Here is a 21,357-nt window from a genome sequence, read left to right on the forward strand (position 1 = left end):
ATATTATAGCTGTGTGATAACATAAACCCTGGTGACTGCCGTATGGTGACATGTAAGAATATTATAGCTGTGTGATGACATAAACCCTTGTGACTGCCGTATGGTGACATGTAAGAATATTATAGCTGTGTGATGACATAAACCCTGGTGACTGCCGTATGGTGACATGTAAGAATATTATAGCTGTGTGATAACATAAATCCTGGTGACTCCCGTATGGTGAAATGTAAGAATATTATAGCTGTGTGATAACATAAACCCTGGTGACTGCCGTATGGTGACATGTAAGAATATTATAGCTGTGTGATAACATAAACCCTGGTGACTCCCGTATGGTGACATGTAAGAATATTATAGCTGTGTGATAACATAAACCCTGGTGACTGCCGTATGGTGACATGTAAGAATATTATAGCTGTGTGATAACATAAACCCTGGTGACTGCCGTATGGTGACATGTAAGAATATTATAGCTGTGTGATAACAAAACCTGGTGACTGCCGTATGGTGACATGTAAGAATATTATAACAGTGTGATAACATAAACCCTGGTGACTGCTGTATGGTGACATGTAAGAATATTATAGCTGTGTGATAACATAAACCCTGGTGTCTGCTGTATGGTGACATGTAAGAATATTATAGCTGTGTGATAACATAAACCCTGGTGACTGCTGTATGGTGACATGTAAGAATATTATAGCTGTGTGATAACAAACCCTGGTGACTGCCATATGGTGACATGTAAGAATATCATAGCTGTGTGATAACAAACCCTGGTGACTGCCGTATGGTGACATGTAAGAATATTATAACAGTGTGATAACATAAACCCTGGTGACTGCTGTATGGTGACATGTAAGAATATTATAGCTGTGTGATAACATAAACCCTGGTGACTGCCGTATGGTGACAAGTAAGAATATTATAGCAGTGTGATAACATAAACCCTGGTGACTGCCGTATGGTGACATGTAAGAAAATTATAGCTGTGTGATAACATAAACCCTGGTGACTGCCGTATGGTGACATGTAAGAATATTATAGCTGTGTGATAACATAAACCCTGGTGACTGCCGTATGGTGACACGTAAGAATATTATAGCTGTGTGATAACATAAACCCTGGTGACATGTAAGAATATTATAGCTGTGTGATAACAAACCCTGGTGACTGCCGTATGGTGACATGTAAGAATTTTATAGCTGTGTGATAACATAAACCCTGGTGACTGCCGTATGATGACATGTAAGAATATTATAGCTGTGTGATAACATAAACCCTGGTGACTGCCGTATGGTGACATGTAAGAATATTATAGCTGTGTGATAATATAAACCCTGGTGACTGCAGTATGGTGACATGTAAGAATATTATAGCTGTGTGATAACATAAACCCTGGTGACTGCCGTATGATGACATGTAAGAATATTATAGCTGTGTGATAACATAAACCCTGGTGACTGCCGTATGGTGACATGTAAGAATATTATAGCTGTGTGATGCTAACATAAACCCTGGTGACTGCCGTATGCTGACATGTAAGAATATTATAGCTGTGTGATAACATAAACCCTGGTGACTGCCGTATGGTGACATGTAAGAATATTATAGCTGTGTGAGAACATAAACCCTGGTGACTGCCATATGGTGACATGTAAGAATATTATAGCTCTGTGATAACATAAACCCTCGTGACTGCCGTATGGTGACATGTAAGAATATTATAGCTGTGTGATAACATAAACCCTGGTGACATGTAAGAATATTATAGCTGTGTGATAACAAACCCTGGTGACTGCCGTATGGTGACATGTAAGAATATTATAGCTGTGTGATAACATAAACCCTTCTGACTGACGTATGGTGACATGTAAGAATATTATAGCTGTGTGATAACATAAACCCTGGTCACTGCCGTATGGTGACATGTAAGAATATTATAGCTGTGTGATAACATAAACCCTGGTGACTGCCATATGGTGACATGTAAGAATATTATAGCTGTGTGATAACATAAACCCTGGTGACAGCTGTATGGTGACATGTAAGAATATTATAGCTGTGTGATAACATAAACCCTGGTGACTGCTGTATGGTGACATGTAAGAATATTATAGCTCTGTGATGACATAAACCCTTGTGACTGTCGTATGCTGACATGTAAGAATATTATAGCTGTGTGATGACATAAACCCTGGTGACTGCCGTATGGTGACATGTAAGAATATTATAGCTGTGTGATAACATAAATCCTGGTGACTCCCGTATGGTGAAATGTAAGAATATTATAGCTGTGTGATAACATAAACCCTGGTGACTGCCGTATGGTGACATGTAAGAATATTATAGCTGTGTGATAACATAAACCCTGGTGACTCCCGTATGGTGACATGTAAGAATATTATAGCTGTGTGATAACGAAAACCCTGGTGACTGCCGTATGGTGACATGTAAGAATATTATAGCTGTGTGATAACATAAACCCTGGTGACACCCGTATGGTGACAAGTAAGAATATTATAGCTGTGTGATAACATAAACCCTGGTGACTGCCGTATGGTGACATGTAAGAATATTATAGCTGTGTGATAACATAAACCCTGGTGACTGCCGTATGGTGACATGTAAGAATATTATAGCTGTGTGATAACATAAACCCTGGTGACTGCCGTATGGTGACAAGTAAGAATATTATAGCTGTGTGATAACATAAACCCTGGTGACTGCCGTATGGTGACATGTAAGAATATTATAGCTGTGTGATAACATAAACCCTGGTGACTGCTGTATGGTGACATGTAAGAATATTATAGCTGTGTGATAACATAAACCCTGGTGACTGCCGTATGGTGACATGTAAGAATATTATAGCTGTGTGATAACATAAACCCTGGTGACTGCCGTATGGTGACATGTAAGAATATTATAGCTGTGTGATAACATAAACCCTGGTGACTGCCGTATGGTGACATGTAAGAATATTATAGCTGTGTGATAACATAAACCCTGGTGACTGCGGTATGGTGACATGTAAGAATATTATAGCTGTGTGATGACATAAACCCTGGTGACTGCCGTATGGTGACATGTAAGAATATTATAGCTGTGTGATAACATAAACCGTGGTGACTGCCGTATGGTGACATGTAAGAATATTATAGCTGTGTGATAACATAAACCCTGGTGACTGCCGTATGGTGACATGTAAGAATATTATAGCTCTGTGATAACATAAACCCTGGTGACTGCCGTATGGTGACATGTAAGAATATTATAGCTGTGTGATAACATAAACCCTGGTGACTGCCGTATGGTGACATGTAAGAATATTATAACTGTGTGATAACATAAACCGTGGTGACTGCTGTATGGTGACATGTAAGAATATTGTAGCTGTGTGATAACATAAACCCTGGTGACTGCCGTATGGTGACATGTAATATAGCTGTGTGATAATATAAACCCTGGTGACTGCCGTATGGTGACATGTAAGAATATTATAGCTGTGTGATAACATAAACCCTGGTGACTGCCGTATGGGGACATGTAAGAATATTATAGCTGTGTGATAGCATAAACCCTGGTGACTGCCGTATGGTGACATGTAAGAATATTATAGCTGTGTGATAACAAACCCTGGTGACTGCCGTATGGTGACATGTAAGAATATTATAGCTGTGTGATAACATAAACCCTGGTGACTGCCGTATGGTGACATGTAAGAATATTATAGCTGTGTGATAACATAAACCCTGGTGACTGCCGTATGGTGACATGTAAGAATATTATAGCTGTGTGATAACATAAACCCTGGTGACTGCCGTATGGTGACATGTAAGAATATTATAGCTGTGTGATAACATAAACCCTGGTGACTGCCGTATGGTGACATGTAAGAATATTATAGCTGTGTTATAACATAAACCCTGGTGACTGCCGTATGGTGACATGTAAGAATATTATAACAGTGTGATAACATAAACCCTGGTGACTGCTGTATGGTGACATGTAAGAATATTATAGCTGTGTGATAACATAAACCCTGGTGACTGCCGTATGGTGACATGTAAGAATATTATAGCTGTGTGATAACATAAACCCTGGTGACTGCCGTATGGTGACATGTAAGAATATTATAGCTGTGTGATAACATAAACCCTGGTGACTGCCGTATGGTGACATGTAAGAATATTATAGCTGTGTGATAACATAAACCCTGGTGACTGCCGTATGGTGACATGTAAGAATATTATAGCTGTGTGATAACATAAACCCTGGTGACTGCCGTATGGTGACATGTAAGAATATTATAGCTGTGTGATAACATAAACCCTGGTGACTGCCGTATGGTGACATGTAAGAATATTATAGCTGTGTGATAACATAAACCCTGGTGACATGTAAGAATATTATAGCTGTGTGATAACAAACCCTGGTGACTGCCGTATGGTGACATGTAAGAATATTATAGCTGTGTGATAACAAAAACCCTGGTGACTGCCGTATGGTGACATGTAAGAATATTATAGCTGTGTGATAACATAAACCCTGGGGACTGCCGTATGGTGACATGTAATAATATTATAGCTGTGTGATAACAAACCCTGGTGACTGCCGTATGGTGACATGTAATAATATTATAGCTGTGTGATAACATAAACCCTGGTGACTGCCGTATGGTGACATGTAAGAATATTATAGCTGTGTGATAACATAAACCCTGGTGACTGCCGTATGGTGACATGTAAGAATATTATAGCTGTGTGATAACATAAACCCTGGTGACTGCCGTATGGTGACATGTAAGAATATTATAGCTGTGTGATAACATAAACCCTGGTGACTGCGGTATGGTGACATGTAAGAATATTATAGCTGTGTGATGACATAAACCCTGGTGACTGCCGTATGGTGACATGTAAGAATATTATTGCTGTGTGATAACATAAAACGTGGTGACTGCCGTATGGTGACATGTAAGAATATTATAGCTGTGTGATAACATAAACCCTGGTGACTGCCGTATGGTGACATGTAAGAATATTATAGCTCTGTGATAACATAAACCCTGGTGACTGCCGTATGGTGACATGTAAGAATATTATAGCTGTGTGATAACATAAACCGTGGTGACTGCCGTATGGTGACATGTAAGAATATTATAACTGTGTGATAACATAAACCGTGGTGACTGCTGTATGGTGACATGTAAGAATATTGTAGCTGTGTGATAACATAAACCCTGGTGACTGCCGTATGGTGACATGTAAGAATATTATAGCTGTGTGATAACATAAACCCTGGTGACTGCCGTATGGGGACATGTAAGAATATTATAGCTGTGTGATAGCATAAACCCTGGTGACTGCCGTATGGTGACATGTAAGAATATTATAGCTGTGTGATAACAAACCCTGGTGACTGCCGTATGGTGACATGTAAGAATATTATAGCTGTGTGATAACATAAACCCTGGTGACTGCCGTATGGTGACATGTAAGAATATTATAGCTGTGTGATAACATAAACCCTGGTGACTGCCGTATGGTGACATGTAAGAATATTATAGCTGTGTGATAACATAAACCCTGGTGACTGCCGTATGGTGACATGTAAGAATATTATAGCTGTGTGATAACATAAACCCTGGTGACTGCCGTATGGTGACATGTAAGAATATTATAGCTGTGTGATAACATAAACCCTGGTGACTGCCGTATGGTGACATGTAAGAATATTATAGCTGTGTGATAACATAAACCCTGGTGACATGTAAGAATATTATAGCTGTGTGATAACAAACCCTGGTGACTGCCGTATGGTGACATGTAAGAATATTATAGCTGTGTGATAACATAAACCCTGGTAACTGCTGTATGGTGACATGTAATAATATTATAGCTGTGTGATAACATAAACCCTGGTGACTGCCGTATGGTGACATGTAAGAATATTATAGCTGTGTGATAACAAACCCTGGTGACTGCCGTATGGTGACATGTAAGAATATTATAACAGTGTGATAACATAAACCCTGGTGACTGCTGTATGGTGACATGTAAGAATATTATAGCTGTGTGATAACATAAACCCTGGTGACTGCCGTATGGTGACATGTAATAATATTATAGCTGTGTGATAACATAAACCCTGGTGACTGCCGTATGGTGACATGTAAGAATATTATAGCTGTGTGATAACATAAACCCTGGTGACTGCCGTATGGTGACATGTAAGAATATTATAGCTGTGTGATAACATAAACCCTGGTGACTGCCGTATGGTGACATGTAAGAATATTATAGCTGTGTGATAACATAAACCCTGGTGACATGTAAGAATATTATAGCTGTGTGATAACAAACCCTGGTGACTGCCGTATGGTGACATGTAAGAATATTATAGCTGTGTGATAACATAAACCCTGGTGACTGCTGTATGGTGACATGTAAGAATATTATAGCTGTGTGATAACATAAACCCTGGTGACTGCCGTATGGTGACATGTAAGAATATTATAGCTGTGTGATAACATAAACCCTGGTGACTGCCGTATGGTGACATGTAAGAATATTATAGCTGTGTGATAACATAAACCCTGGTGACTGCCGTATGGTGACATGTAAGAATATTATAGCTGTGTGATAACATAAACCCTGGTGACTGCGGTATGGTGACATGTAAGAATATTATAGCTGTGTGATGACATAAACCCTGGTGACTGCCGTATGGTGACATGTAAGAATATTATAGCTGTGTGATAACATAAACCGTGGTGACTGCCGTATGGTGACATGTAAGAATATTATAGCTGTGTGATAACATAAACACTGGTGACTGCCGTATGGTGACATGTAAGAATATTATAGCTCTGTGATAACATAAACCCTGGTGACTGCCGTATGGTGACATGTAAGAATATTATAGCTGTGTGATAACATAAACCGTGGTGACTGCCGTATGGTGACATGTAAGAATATTATAACTGTGTGATAACATAAACCGTGGTGACTGCTGTATGGTGACATGTAAGAATATTGTAGCTGTGTGATAACATAAACCCTGGTGACTGCCGTATGGTGACATGTAATATAGCTGTGTGATAATATAAACCCTGGTGACTGCCGTATGGTGACATGTAAGAATATTATAGCTGTGTGATAACATAAACCCTGGTGACTGCCGTATGGGGACATGTAAGAATATTATAGCTGTGTGATAGCATAAACCCTGGTGACTGCCGTATGGTGACATGTAAGAATATTATAGCTGTGTGATAACAAACCCTGGTGACTGCCGTATGGTGACATGTAAGAATATTATAGCTGTGTGATAACATAAACCCTGGTGACTGCCGTATGGTGACATGTAAGAATATTATAGCTGTGTGATAACATAAACCCTGGTGACTGCCGTATGGTGACATGTAAGAATATTATAGCTGTGTGATAACATAAACCCTGGTGACTGCCGTATGGTGACATGTAAGAATATTATAGCTGTGTGATAACATAAACCCTGGTGACTGCCGTATGGTGACATGTAAGAATATTATAGCTGTGTTATAACATAAACCCTGGTGACTGCCGTATGGTGACATGTAAGAATATTATAACAGTGTGATAACATAAACCCTGGTGACTGCTGTATGGTGACATGTAAGAATATTATAGCTGTGTGATAACATAAACCCTGGTGACTGCCGTATGGTGACATGTAAGAATATTATAGCTGTGTGATAACATAAACCCTGGTGACTGCCGTATGGTGACATGTAAGAATATTATAGCTGTGTGATAACATAAACCCTGGTGACTGCCGTATGGTGACATGTAATAATATTATAGCTGTGTGATAACATAAACCCTGGTGACTGCCGTATGGTGACATGTAAGAATATTATAGCTGTGTGATAACATAAACCCTGGTGACTGCCGTATGGTGACATGTAAGAATATTATAGCTGTGTGATAACATAAACCCTGGTGACTGCCGTATGGTGACATGTAAGAATATTATAGCTGTGTGATAACATAAACCCTGGTGACATGTAAGAATATTATAGCTGTGTGATAACAAACCCTGGTGACTGCCGTATGGTGACATGTAAGAATATTATAGCTGTGTGATAACATAAACCCTGGTGACTGCCGTATGGTGACATGTAAGAATATTATAGCTGTGTGATAACATAAACCCTGGGGACTGCCGTATGGTGACATGTAAGAATATTATAGCTGTGTGATAACAAACCCTGGTGACTGCCGTATGGTGACATGTAATAATATTATAGCTGTGTGATAACATAAACCCTGGTGACTGCCGTATGGTGACATGTAAGAATATTATAGCTGTGTGATAACATAAACCCTGGTGACTGCCGTATGGTGACATGTAAGAATATTATAGCTGTGTGATAACATAAACCCTGGTGACTGCTGTATGGTGACATGTAAGAATATTATAGCTGTGTGATAACATAAACCCTGGTGACTGCAGTATGGTGACATGTAAGAATATTATAGCTGTGTGATGACATAAACCCTGGTGACTGCCGTATGGTGACATGTAAGAATATTATTGCTGTGTGATAACATAAAACGTGGTGACTGCCGTATGGTGACATGTAAGAATATTATAGCTGTGTGATAACATAAACCCTGGTGACTGCCGTATGGTGACATGTAAGAATATTATAGCTCTGTGATAACATAAACCCTGGTGACTGCCGTATGGTGACATGTAAGAATATTATAGCTGTGTGATAACATAAACCGTGGTGACTGCCGTATGGTGACATGTAAGAATATTATAACTGTGTGATAACATAAACCGTGGTGACTGCTGTATGGTGACATGTAAGAATATTGTAGCTGTGTGATAACATAAACCCTGGTGACTGCCGTATGGTGACATGTAATAATATTATAGCTGTGTGATAACATAAACCCTGGTGACTGCCGTATGGTGACATGTAAGAATATTATAGCTGTGTGATAACATAAACCCTGGTGACTGCCGTATGGGGACATGTAAGAATATTATAGCTGTGTGAAAGCATAAACCCTGGTGACTGCCGTATGGTGACATGTAAGAATATTATAGCTGTGTGATAACAAACCCTGGTGACTGCCGTATGGTGACATGTAAGAATATTATAGCTGTGTGATAACATAAACCCTGGTGACTGCCGTATGGTGACATGTAAGAATATTATAGCTGTGTGATAACATAAACCCTGGGGACTGCCGTATGGTGACATGTAAGAATATTATAGCTGTGTGATAACATAAACCCTGGTGACTGCTGTATGGTGACATGTAAGAATATTATAGCTGTGTGATAACATAAACCCTGGTGACTGCCGTATGGTGACATGTAAGAATATTATAGCTGTGTGATAACATAAACCCTGGTGACTGCCGTATGGTGACATGTAAGAATATTATAGCTGTGTGATAACATAAACCCTGGTGACTGCCGTATGGTGACATGTAAGAATATTATAGCTGTGTGATAACATAAACCCTGGTGACTGCCGTATGGTGACATGTAAGAATATTATAGCTGTGTGATAACATAAACCCTGGTGACATGTAAGAATATTATAGCTGTGTGATAACAAACCCTGGTGACTGCCGTATGGTGACATGTAAGAATATTATAGCTGTGTGATAACATAAACCCTGGTAACTGCTGTATGGTGACATGTAATAATATTATAGCTGTGTGATAACATAAACCCTGGTGACTGCCGTATGGTGACATGTAAGAATATTATAGCTGTGTGATAACAAACCCTGGTGACTGCCGTATGGTGACATGTAAGAATATTATAACAGTGTGATAACATAAACCCTGGTGACTGCTGTATGGTGACATGTAAGAATATTATAGCTGTGTGATAACATAAACCCTGGTGACTGCTGTATGGTGACATGTAAAAATATTATAGCTGTGTGATAACATAAACCCTGGTGACTGCTGTATGGTGACATGTAAGAATATTATAGCTGTGTGATAACAAACTCTGGTGACTGCCATATGGTGACATGTAAGAATATTATAGCTGTGTGATAACAAACCCTGGTGACTGCCGTATGGTGACATGTAAGAATATTATAACAGTGTGATAACATAAACCCTGGTGACTGCTGTATGGTGACATGTAAGAATATTATAGCTGTGTGATAACATAAACCCTGGTGACTGCTGTATGGTGACATGTAAGAATATTATAGCTGTGTGATAACATAAACCCTGGTGACTGCCGTATGGTGACAAGTAGAATATTATAGCTGTGTGATAACATAAACCCTGGTGACTGCCGTATGGTGACATGTAAGAATATTATAGCAGTGTGATAACATAAACCCTGGTGACTGCCGTATGGTGACATGTAAGAATATTATAGCTGTGTGATAACATAAACCCTGGTGACTGCCGTATGGTGACATGTAAGAATATTATAGCTGTGTGATAACATAAACCCTGGTGACTGCCGTATGGTGACATGTAAGAATATTATAGCTGTGTGATAACATAAACCCTGGTGACATGTAAGAATATTATAGCTGTGTGATAACAAACCCTGGTGACTGCCGTATGGTGACATGTAAGAATATTATAGCTGTGTGATAACATAAACCCTGGTAACTGCTGTATGGTGACATGTAATAATATTATAGCTGTGTGATAACATAAACCCTGGTGACTGCCGTATGGTGACATGTAAGAATATTATAGCTGTGTGATAACAAACCCTGGTGACTGCCGTATGGTGACATGTAAGAATATTATAACAGTGTGATAACATAAACCCTGGTGACTGCTGTATGGTGACATGTAAGAATATTATAGCTGTGTGATAACATAAACCCTGGTGACTGCCGTATGGTGACATGTAATAATATTATAGCTGTGTGATAACATAAACCCTGGTGACTGCCGTATGGTGACATGTAAGAATATTATAGCTGTGTGATAACATAAACCCTGGTGACTGCCGTATGGTGACATGTAAGAATATTATAGCTGTGTGATAACATAAACCCTGGTGACTGCCGTATGGTGACATGTAAGAATATTATAGCTGTGTGATAACATAAACCCTGGTGACATGTAAGAATATTATAGCTGTGTGATAACAAACCCTGGTGACTGCCGTATGGTGACATGTAAGAATATTATAGCTGTGTGATAACATAAACCCTGGTGACTGCTGTATGGTGACATGTAAGAATATTATAGCTGTGTGATAACATAAACCCTGGTGACTGCCGTATGGTGACATGTAAGAATATTATAGCTGTGTGATAACATAAACCCTGGTGACTGCCGTATGGTGACATGTAAGAATATTATAGCTGTGTGATAACATAAACCCTGGTGACTGCCGTATGGTGACATGTAAGAATATTATAGCTGTGTGATAACATAAACCCTGGTGACTGCGGTATGGTGACATGTAAGAATATTATAGCTGTGTGATGACATAAACCCTGGTGACTGCCGTATGGTGACATGTAAGAATATTATAGCTGTGTGATAACATAAACCGTGGTGACTGCCGTATGGTGACATGTAAGAATATTATAGCTGTGTGATAACATAAACCCTGGTGACTGCCGTATGGTGACATGTAAGAATATTATAGCTCTGTGATAACATAAACCCTGGTGACTGCCGTATGGTGACATGTAAGAATATTATAGCTGTGTGATAACATAAACCGTGGTGACTGCCGTATGGTGACATGTAAGAATATTATAACTGTGTGATAACATAAACCGTGGTGACTGCTGTATGGTGACATGTAAGAATATTGTAGCTGTGTGATAACATAAACCCTGGTGACTGCCGTATGGTGACATGTAATATAGCTGTGTGATAATATAAACCCTGGTGACTGCCGTATGGTGACATGTAAGAATATTATAGCTGTGTGATAACATAAACCCTGGTGACTGCCGTATGGGGACATGTAAGAATATTATAGCTGTGTGATAGCATAAACCCTGGTGACTGCCGTATGGTGACATGTAAGAATATTATAGCTGTGTGATAACAAACCCTGGTGACTGCCGTATGGTGACATGTAAGAATATTATAGCTGTGTGATAACATAAACCCTGGTGACTGCCGTATGGTGACATGTAAGAATATTATAGCTGTGTGATAACATAAACCCTGGTGACTGCCGTATGGTGACATGTAAGAATATTATAGCTGTGTGATAACATAAACCCTGGTGACTGCCGTATGGTGACATGTAAGAATATTATAGCTGTGTGATAACATAAACCCTGGTGACTGCCGTATGGTGACATGTAAGAATATTATAGCTGTGTTATAACATAAACCCTGGTGACTGCCGTATGGTGACATGTAAGAATATTATAACAGTGTGATAACATAAACCCTGGTGACTGCTGTATGGTGACATGTAAGAATATTATAGCTGTGTGATAACATAAACCCTGGTGACTGCCGTATGGTGACATGTAAGAATATTATAGCTGTGTGATAACATAAACCCTGGTGACTGCCGTATGGTGACATGTAAGAATATTATAGCTGTGTGATAACATAAACCCTGGTGACTGCCGTATGGTGACATGTAATAATATTATAGCTGTGTGATAACATAAACCCTGGTGACTGCCGTATGGTGACATGTAAGAATATTATAGCTGTGTGATAACATAAACCCTGGTGACTGCCGTATGGTGACATGTAAGAATATTATAGCTGTGTGATAACATAAACCCTGGTGACTGCCGTATGGTGACATGTAAGAATATTATAGCTGTGTGATAACATAAACCCTGGTGACATGTAAGAATATTATAGCTGTGTGATAACAAACCCTGGTGACTGCCGTATGGTGACATGTAAGAATATTATAGCTGTGTGATAACATAAACCCTGGTGACTGCCGTATGGTGACATGTAAGAATATTACAGCTGTGTGATAACATAAACCCTGGGGACTGCCGTATGGTGACATGTAAGAATATTATAGCTGTGTGATAACAAACCCTGGTGACTGCCGTATGGTGACATGTAATAATATTATAGCTGTGTGATAACATAAACCCTGGTGACTGCCGTATGGTGACATGTAAGAATATTATAGCTGTGTGATAACATAAACCCTGGTGACTGCCGTATGGTGACATGTAAGAATATTATAGCTGTGTGATAACATAAACCCTGGTGACTGCTGTATGGTGACATGTAAGAATATTATAGCTGTGTGATAACATAAACCCTGGTGACTGCAGTATGGTGACATGTAAGAATATTATAGCTGTGTGATGACATAAACCCTGGTGACTGCCGTATGGTGACATGTAAGAATATTATTGCTGTGTGATAACATAAAACGTGGTGACTGCCGTATGGTGACATGTAAGAATATTATAGCTGTGTGATAACATAAACCCTGGTGACTGCCGTATGGTGACATGTAAGAATATTATAGCTCTGTGATAACATAAACCCTGGTGACTGCCGTATGGTGACATGTAAGAATATTATAGCTGTGTGATAACATAAACCGTGGTGACTGCCGTATGGTGACATGTAAGAATATTATAACTGTGTGATAACATAAACCGTGGTGACTGCTGTATGGTGACATGTAAGAATATTGTAGCTGTGTGATAACATAAACCCTGGTGACTGCCGTATGGTGACATGTAATAATATTATAGCTGTGTGATAACATAAACCCTGGTGACTGCCGTATGGTGACATGTAATAATATTATAGCTGTGTGATAACATAAACCCTGGTGACTGCCGTATGGTGACATGTAAGAATATTATAGCTGTGTGAAAGCATAAACCCTGGTGACTGCCGTATGGTGACATGTAAGAATATTATAGCTGTGTGATAACAAACCCTGGTGACTGCCGTATGGTGACATGTAAGAATATTATAGCTGTGTGATAACATAAACCCTGGTGACTGCCGTATGGTGACATGTAAGAATATTATAGCTGTGTGATAACATAAACCCTGGGGACTGCCGTATGGTGACATGTAAGAATATTATAGCTGTGTGATAACATAAACCCTGGTGACTGCTGTATGGTGACATGTAAGAATATTATAGCTGTGTGATAACATAAACCCTGGTGACTGCCGTATGGTGACATGTAAGAATATTATAGCTGTGTGATAACATAAACCCTGGTGACTGCCGTATGGTGACATGTAAGAATATTATAGCTGTGTGATAACATAAACCCTGGTGACTGCCGTATGGTGACATGTAAGAATATTATAGCTGTGTGATAACATAAACCCTGGTGACTGCCGTATGGTGACATGTAATAATATTATAGCTGTGTGATAACATAAACCCTGGTGACTGCCGTATGGTGACATGTAAGAATATTATAGCTGTGTGATAACATAAACCCTGGTGACTGCCGTATGGTGACATGTAAGAATATTATAGCTGTGTGATAACATAAACCCTGGTGACATGTAAGAATATTATAGCTGTGTGATAACAAACCCTGGTGACTGCCGTATGGTGACATGTAAGAATATTATAGCTGTGTGATAACATAAACCCTGGTGACTGCCGTATGGTGACATGTAAGAATATTATAGCTGTGTGATAACATAAACCCTGGGGACTGCCGTATGGTGACATGTAAGAATATTATAGCTGTGTGATAACAAACCCTGGTGACTGCCGTATGGTGACATGTAATAATATTATAGCTGTGTGATAACATAAACCCTGGTGACTGCCGTATGGTGACATGTAAGAATATTATAGCTGTGTGATAACATAAACCCTGGTGACTGCCGTATGGTGACATGTAAGAATATTATAGCTGTGTGATAACATAAACCCTGGTGACTGCCGTATGGTGACATGTAAGAATATTATAGCTGTGTGATAACATAAACCCTGGTGACTGCGGTATGGTGACATGTAAGAATATTATAGCTGTGTGATGACATAAACCCTGGTGACTGCCGTATGGTGACATGTAAGAATATTATTGCTGTGTGATAACATAAAACGTGGTGACTGCCGTATGGTGACATGTAAGAATATTATAACTGTGTGATAACATAAACCGTGGTGACTGCTGTATGGTGACATGTAATAATATTGTAGCTGTGTGATAACATAAACCCTGGTGACTGCCGTATGGTGACATGTAATAATATTATAGCTGTGTGATAACATAAACCCTGGTGACTGCCGTATGGTGACATGTAAGAATATTATAGCTGTGTGATAACATAAACCCTGGTGACTGCCGTATGGGGACATGTAAGAATATTATAGCTGTGTGAAAGCATAAACCCTGGTGACTGCCGTATGGTGACATGTAAGAATATTATAGCTGTGTGATAACAAACCCTGGTGACTGCCGTATGGTGACATGTAAGAATATTATAGCTGTGTGATAACATAAACCCTGGTGACTGCCGTATGGTGACATGTAAGAATATTATAGCTGTGTGATAACATAAACCCTGGGGACTGCCGTATGGTGACATGTAAGAATATTATAGCTGTGTGATAACATAAACCCTGGTGACTGCTGTATGGTGACATGTAAGAATATTATAGCTGTGTGATAACATAAACCCTGGTGACTGCCGTATGGTGACATGTAAGAATATTATAGCTGTGTGATAACATAAACCCTGGTGACTGCCGTATGGTGACATGTAAGAATATTATAGCTGTGTGATAACATAAACCCTGGTGACTGCCGTATGGTGACATGTAAGAATATTATAGCTGTGTGATAACATAAACCCTGGTGACTGCAGTATGGTGACATGTAAGAATATTATAGCTGTGTGATAACATAAACCCTGGTGACATGTAAGAATATTATAGCTGTGTGATAACAAACCCTGGTGACTGCCGTATGGTGACATGTAAGAATATTATAGCTGTGTGATAACATAAACCCTGGTAACTGCTGTATGGTGACATGTAATAATATTATAGCTGTGTGATAACATAAACCCTGGTGACTGCCGTATGGTGACATGTAAGAATATTATAGCTGTGTGATAACAAACCCTGGTGACTGCCGTATGGTGACATGTAAGAATATTATAACAGTGTGATAACATAAACCCTGGTGACTGCTGTATGGTGACATGTAAGAATATTATAGCTGTGTGATAACATAAACCCTGGTGACTGCTGTATGGTGACATGTAAAAATATTATAGCTGTGTGATAACATAAACCCTGGTGACTGCTGTATGGTGACATGTAAGAATATTATAGCTGTGTGATAACAAACCCTGGTGACTGCCATATGGTGACATGTAAGAATATTATAGCTGTGTGATAACAAACCCTGGTGACTGCCGTATGGTGACATGTAAGAATATTATAACAGTGTGATAACATAAACCCTGGTGACTGCTGTATGGTGACATGTAAGAATATTATAGCTGTGTGATAACATAAACCCTGGTGACTGCTGTATGGTGACATGTAAGAATATTATAGCTGTGTGATAACATAAACCCTGGTGACTGCCGTATGGTGACAAGTAGAATATTATAGCTGTGTGATAACATAAACCCTGGTGACTGCCGTATGGTGACATGTAAGAATATTATAGCAGTGTGATAACATAAACCCTGGTGACTGCCGTATGGTGACATGTAAGAATATTATAGCTGTGTGATAACATAAACCCTGGTGACTGCCGTATGGTGACATGTAAGAATATTATAGCTGTGTGATAACATAAACCCTGGTGACTGCCGTATGGTGACATGTAAGAATATTATAGCTGTGTGATAACATAAACCCTGGTGACATGTAAGAATATTATAGCTGTGTGATAACATAAACCCTGGTGACTGCCGTATGGTGACAAGTAAGAATATTATAGCTGTGTGATAACATAAACCCTGGTGACTGCCGTATGGTGACATGTAAGAATATTATAGCTGTGTGATGACATAAACCCTTGTGACTGCCGTATGGTGACATGTAAGAATATTATAGCTGTGTGATGACATAAACCCTGGTGACTGCCGTATGGTGACATGTAAGAATATTATAGCTGTGTGATAACATAAATCCTGGTGACTCCCGTATGGTGAAATGTAAGAATATTATAGCTGTGTGATAACATAAACCCTGGTGACTGCCGTATGGTGACATGTAAGAATATTATAGCTGTGTGATAACATAAACCCTGGTGACTCCCGTATGGTGACATGTAAGAATATTATAGCTGTGTGATAACATAAACCCTGGTGACTGCCGTATGGTGACATGTAAGAATATTATAGCTGTGTGATAACATAAACCCTGGTGACTGCCGTATGGTGACATGTAAGAATATTATAGCTGTGTGATAACAAAACCTGGTGACTGCCGTATGGTGACATGTAAGAATATTATAACAGTGTGATAACATAAACCCTGGTGACTGCTGTATGGTGACATGTAAGAATATTATAGCTGTGTGATAACATAAACCCTGGTGACTGCTGTATGGTGACATGTAAGAATATTATAGCTGTGTGATAACATAAACCCTGGTGACTGCTGTATGGTGACATGTAAGAATATTATAGCTGTGTGATAACAAACCCTGGTGACTGCCATATGGTGACATGTAAGAATATCATAGCTGTGTGATAACAAACCCTGGTGACTGCCGTATGGTGACATGTAAGAATATTATAACAGTGTGATAACATAAACCCTGGTGACTGCTGTATGGTGACATGTAAGAATATTATAGCTGTGTGATAACATAAACCCTGGTGACTGCCGTATGGTGACAAGTAAGAATATTATAGCAGTGTGATAACATAAACCCTGGTGACTGCCGTATGGTGACATGTAAGAAAATTATAGCTGTGTGATAACATAAACCCTGGTGACTGCCGTATGGTGACATGTAAGAATATTATAGCTGTGTGATAACATAAACCCTGGTGACTGCCGTATGGTGACACGTAAGAATATTATAGCTGTGTGATAACATAAACCCTGGTGACATGTAAGAATATTATAGCTGTGTGATAACAAACCCTGGTGACTGCCGTATGGTGACATGTAAGAATTTTATAGCTGTGTGATAACATAAACCCTGGTGACTGCCGTATGATGACATGTAAGAATATTATAGCTGTGTGATAACATAAACCCTGGTGACTGCCGTATGGTGACATGTAAGAATATTATAGCTGTGTGATAATATAAACCCTGGTGACTGCAGTATGGTGACATGTAAGAATATTATAGCTGTGTGATAACATAAACCCTGGTGACTGCCGTATGATGACATGTAAGAATATTATAGCTGTGTGATAACATAAACCCTGGTGACTGCCGTATGGTGACATGTAAGAATATTATAGCTGTGTGATGCTAACATAAACCCTGGTGACTGCCGTATGCTGACATGTAAGAATATTATAGCTGTGTGATAACATAAACCCTGGTGACTGCCGTATGGTGACATGTAAGAATATTATAGCTGTGTGAGAACATAAACCCTGGTGACTGCCATATGGTGACATGTAAGAATATTATAGCTCTGTGATAACATAAACCCTCGTGACTGCCGTATGGTGACATGTAAGAATATTATAGCTGTGTGATAACATAAACCCTGGTGACATGTAAGAATATTATAGCTGTGTGATAACAAACCCTGGTGACTGCCGTATGGTGACATGTAAGAATATTATAGCTGTGTGATAACATAAACCCTTCTGACTGACGTATGGTGACATGTAAGAATATTATAGCTGTGTGATAACATAAACCCTGGTCACTGCCGTATGGTGACATGTAAGAATATTATAGCTGTGTGATAACATAAACCCTGGTGACTGCCATATGGTGACATGTAAGAATATTATAGCTGTGTGATAACATAAACCCTGGTGACAGCTGTATGGTGACATGTAAGAATATTATAGCTGTGTGATAACATAAACCCTGGTGACTGCTGTATGGTGACATGTAAGAATATTATAGCTCTGTGATGACATAAACCCTTGTGACTGTCGTATGCTGACATGTAAGAATATTATAGCTGTGTGATGACATAAACCCTGGTGACTGCCGTATGGTGACATGTAAGAATATTATAGCTGTGTGATAACATAAATCCTGGTGACTCCCGTATGGTGAAATGTAAGAATATTATAGCTGTGTGATAACATAAACCCTGGTGACTGCCGTATGGTGACATGTAAGAATATTATAGCTGTGTGATAACATAAACCCTGGTGACTCCCGTATGGTGACATGTAAGAATATTATAGCTGTGTGATAACGAAAACCCTGGTGACTGCCGTATGGTGACATGTAAGAATATTATAGCTGTGTGATAACATAAACCCTGGTGACACCCGTATGGTGACAAGTAAGAATATTATAGCTGTGTGATAACATAAACCCTGGTGACTGCCGTATGGTGACATGTAAGAATATTATAGCTGTGTGATAACATAAACCCTGGTGACTGCCGTATGGTGACATGTAAGAATATTATAGCTGTGTGATAACATAAACCCTGGTGACTGCCGTATGGTGACAAGTAAGAATATTATAGCTGTGTGATAACATAAACCCTGGTGACTGCCGTATGGTGACATGTAAGAATATTATAGCTGTGTGATAACATAAACCCTGGTGACTGCTGTATGGTGACATGTAAGAATATTATAGCTGTGTGATAACATAAACCCTGGTGACTGCCGTATGGTGACATGTAAGAATATTATAGCTGTGTGATAACATAAACCCTGGTGACTGCCGTATGGTGACATGTAAGAATATTATAGCTGTGTGATAACATAAACCCTGGTGACTGCCGTATGGTGACATGTAAGAATATTATAGCTGTGTGATAACATAAACCCTGGTGACTGCGGTATGGTGACATGTAAGAATATTATAGCTGTGTGATGACATAAACCCTGGTGACTGCCGTATGGTGACATGTAAGAATATTATAGCTGTGTGATAACATAAACCGTGGTGACTGCCGTATGGTGACATGTAAGAATATTATAGCTGTGTGATAACATAAACCCTGGTGACTGCCGTATGGTGACATGTAAGAATATTATAGCTCTGTGATAACATAAACCCTGGTGACTGCCGTATGGTGACATGTAAGAATATTATAGCTGTGTGATAACATAAACCCTGGTGACTGCCGTATGGTGACATGTAAGAATATTATAACTGTGTGATAACATAAACCGTGGTGACTGCTGTATGGTGACATGTAAGAATATTGTAGCTGTGTGATAACATAAACCCTGGTGACTGCCGTATGGTGACATGTAATATAGCTGTGTGATAATATAAACCCTGGTGACTGCCGTATGGTGACATGTAAGAATATTATAGCTGTGTGATAACATAAACCCTGGTGACTGCCGTATGGGGACATGTAAGAATATTATAGCTGTGTGATAGCATAAACCCTGGTGACTGCCGTATGGTGACATGTAAGAATATTATAGCTGTGTGATAACAAACCCTGGTGACTGCCGTATGGTGACATGTAAGAATATTATAGCTGTGTGATAACATAAACCCTGGTGACTGCCGTATGGTGACATGTAAGAATATTATAGCTGTGTGATAACATAAACCCTGGTGACTGCCGTATGGTGACATGTAAGAATATTATAGCTGTGTGATAACATAAACCCTGGTGACTGCCGTATGGTGACATGTAAGAATATTATAGCTGTGTGATAACATAAACCCTGGTGACTGCCGTATGGTGACATGTAAGAATATTATAGCTGTGTTATAACATAAACCCTGGTGACTGCCGTATGGTGACATGTAAGAATATTATAACAGTGTGATAACATAAACCCTGGTGACTGCTGTATGGTGACATGTAAGAATATTATAGCTGTGTGATAACATAAACCCTGGTGACTGCCGTATGGTGACATGTAAGAATATTATAGCTGTGTGATAACATAAACCCTGGTGACTGCCGTATGGTGACATGTAAGAATATTATAGCTGTGTGATAACAAAAACCCTGGTGACTGCCGTATGGTGACATGTAAGAATATTATAGCTGTGTGATAACATAAACCCTGGTGACTGCCGTATGGTGACATGTAAGAATATTATAGCTGTGTGATAACATAAACCCTGGTGACTGCCGTATGGTGACATGTAAGAATATTATAGCTGTGTGATAACATAAACCCTGGTGACTGCCGTATGGTGACATGTAAGAATATTATAGCTGTGTGATAACATAAACCCTGGTGACATGTAAGAATATTATAGCTGTGTGATAACAAACCCTGGTGACTGCCGTATGGTGA

Source organism: Taudactylus pleione, unplaced genomic scaffold (genome assembly GCF_031769625.1).
Source record: "Taudactylus pleione unplaced genomic scaffold, aTauple2 ptg001135l, whole genome shotgun sequence".
In the NCBI taxonomy this organism is placed as follows: Eukaryota; Metazoa; Chordata; class Amphibia; order Anura; family Myobatrachidae; genus Taudactylus; species Taudactylus pleione.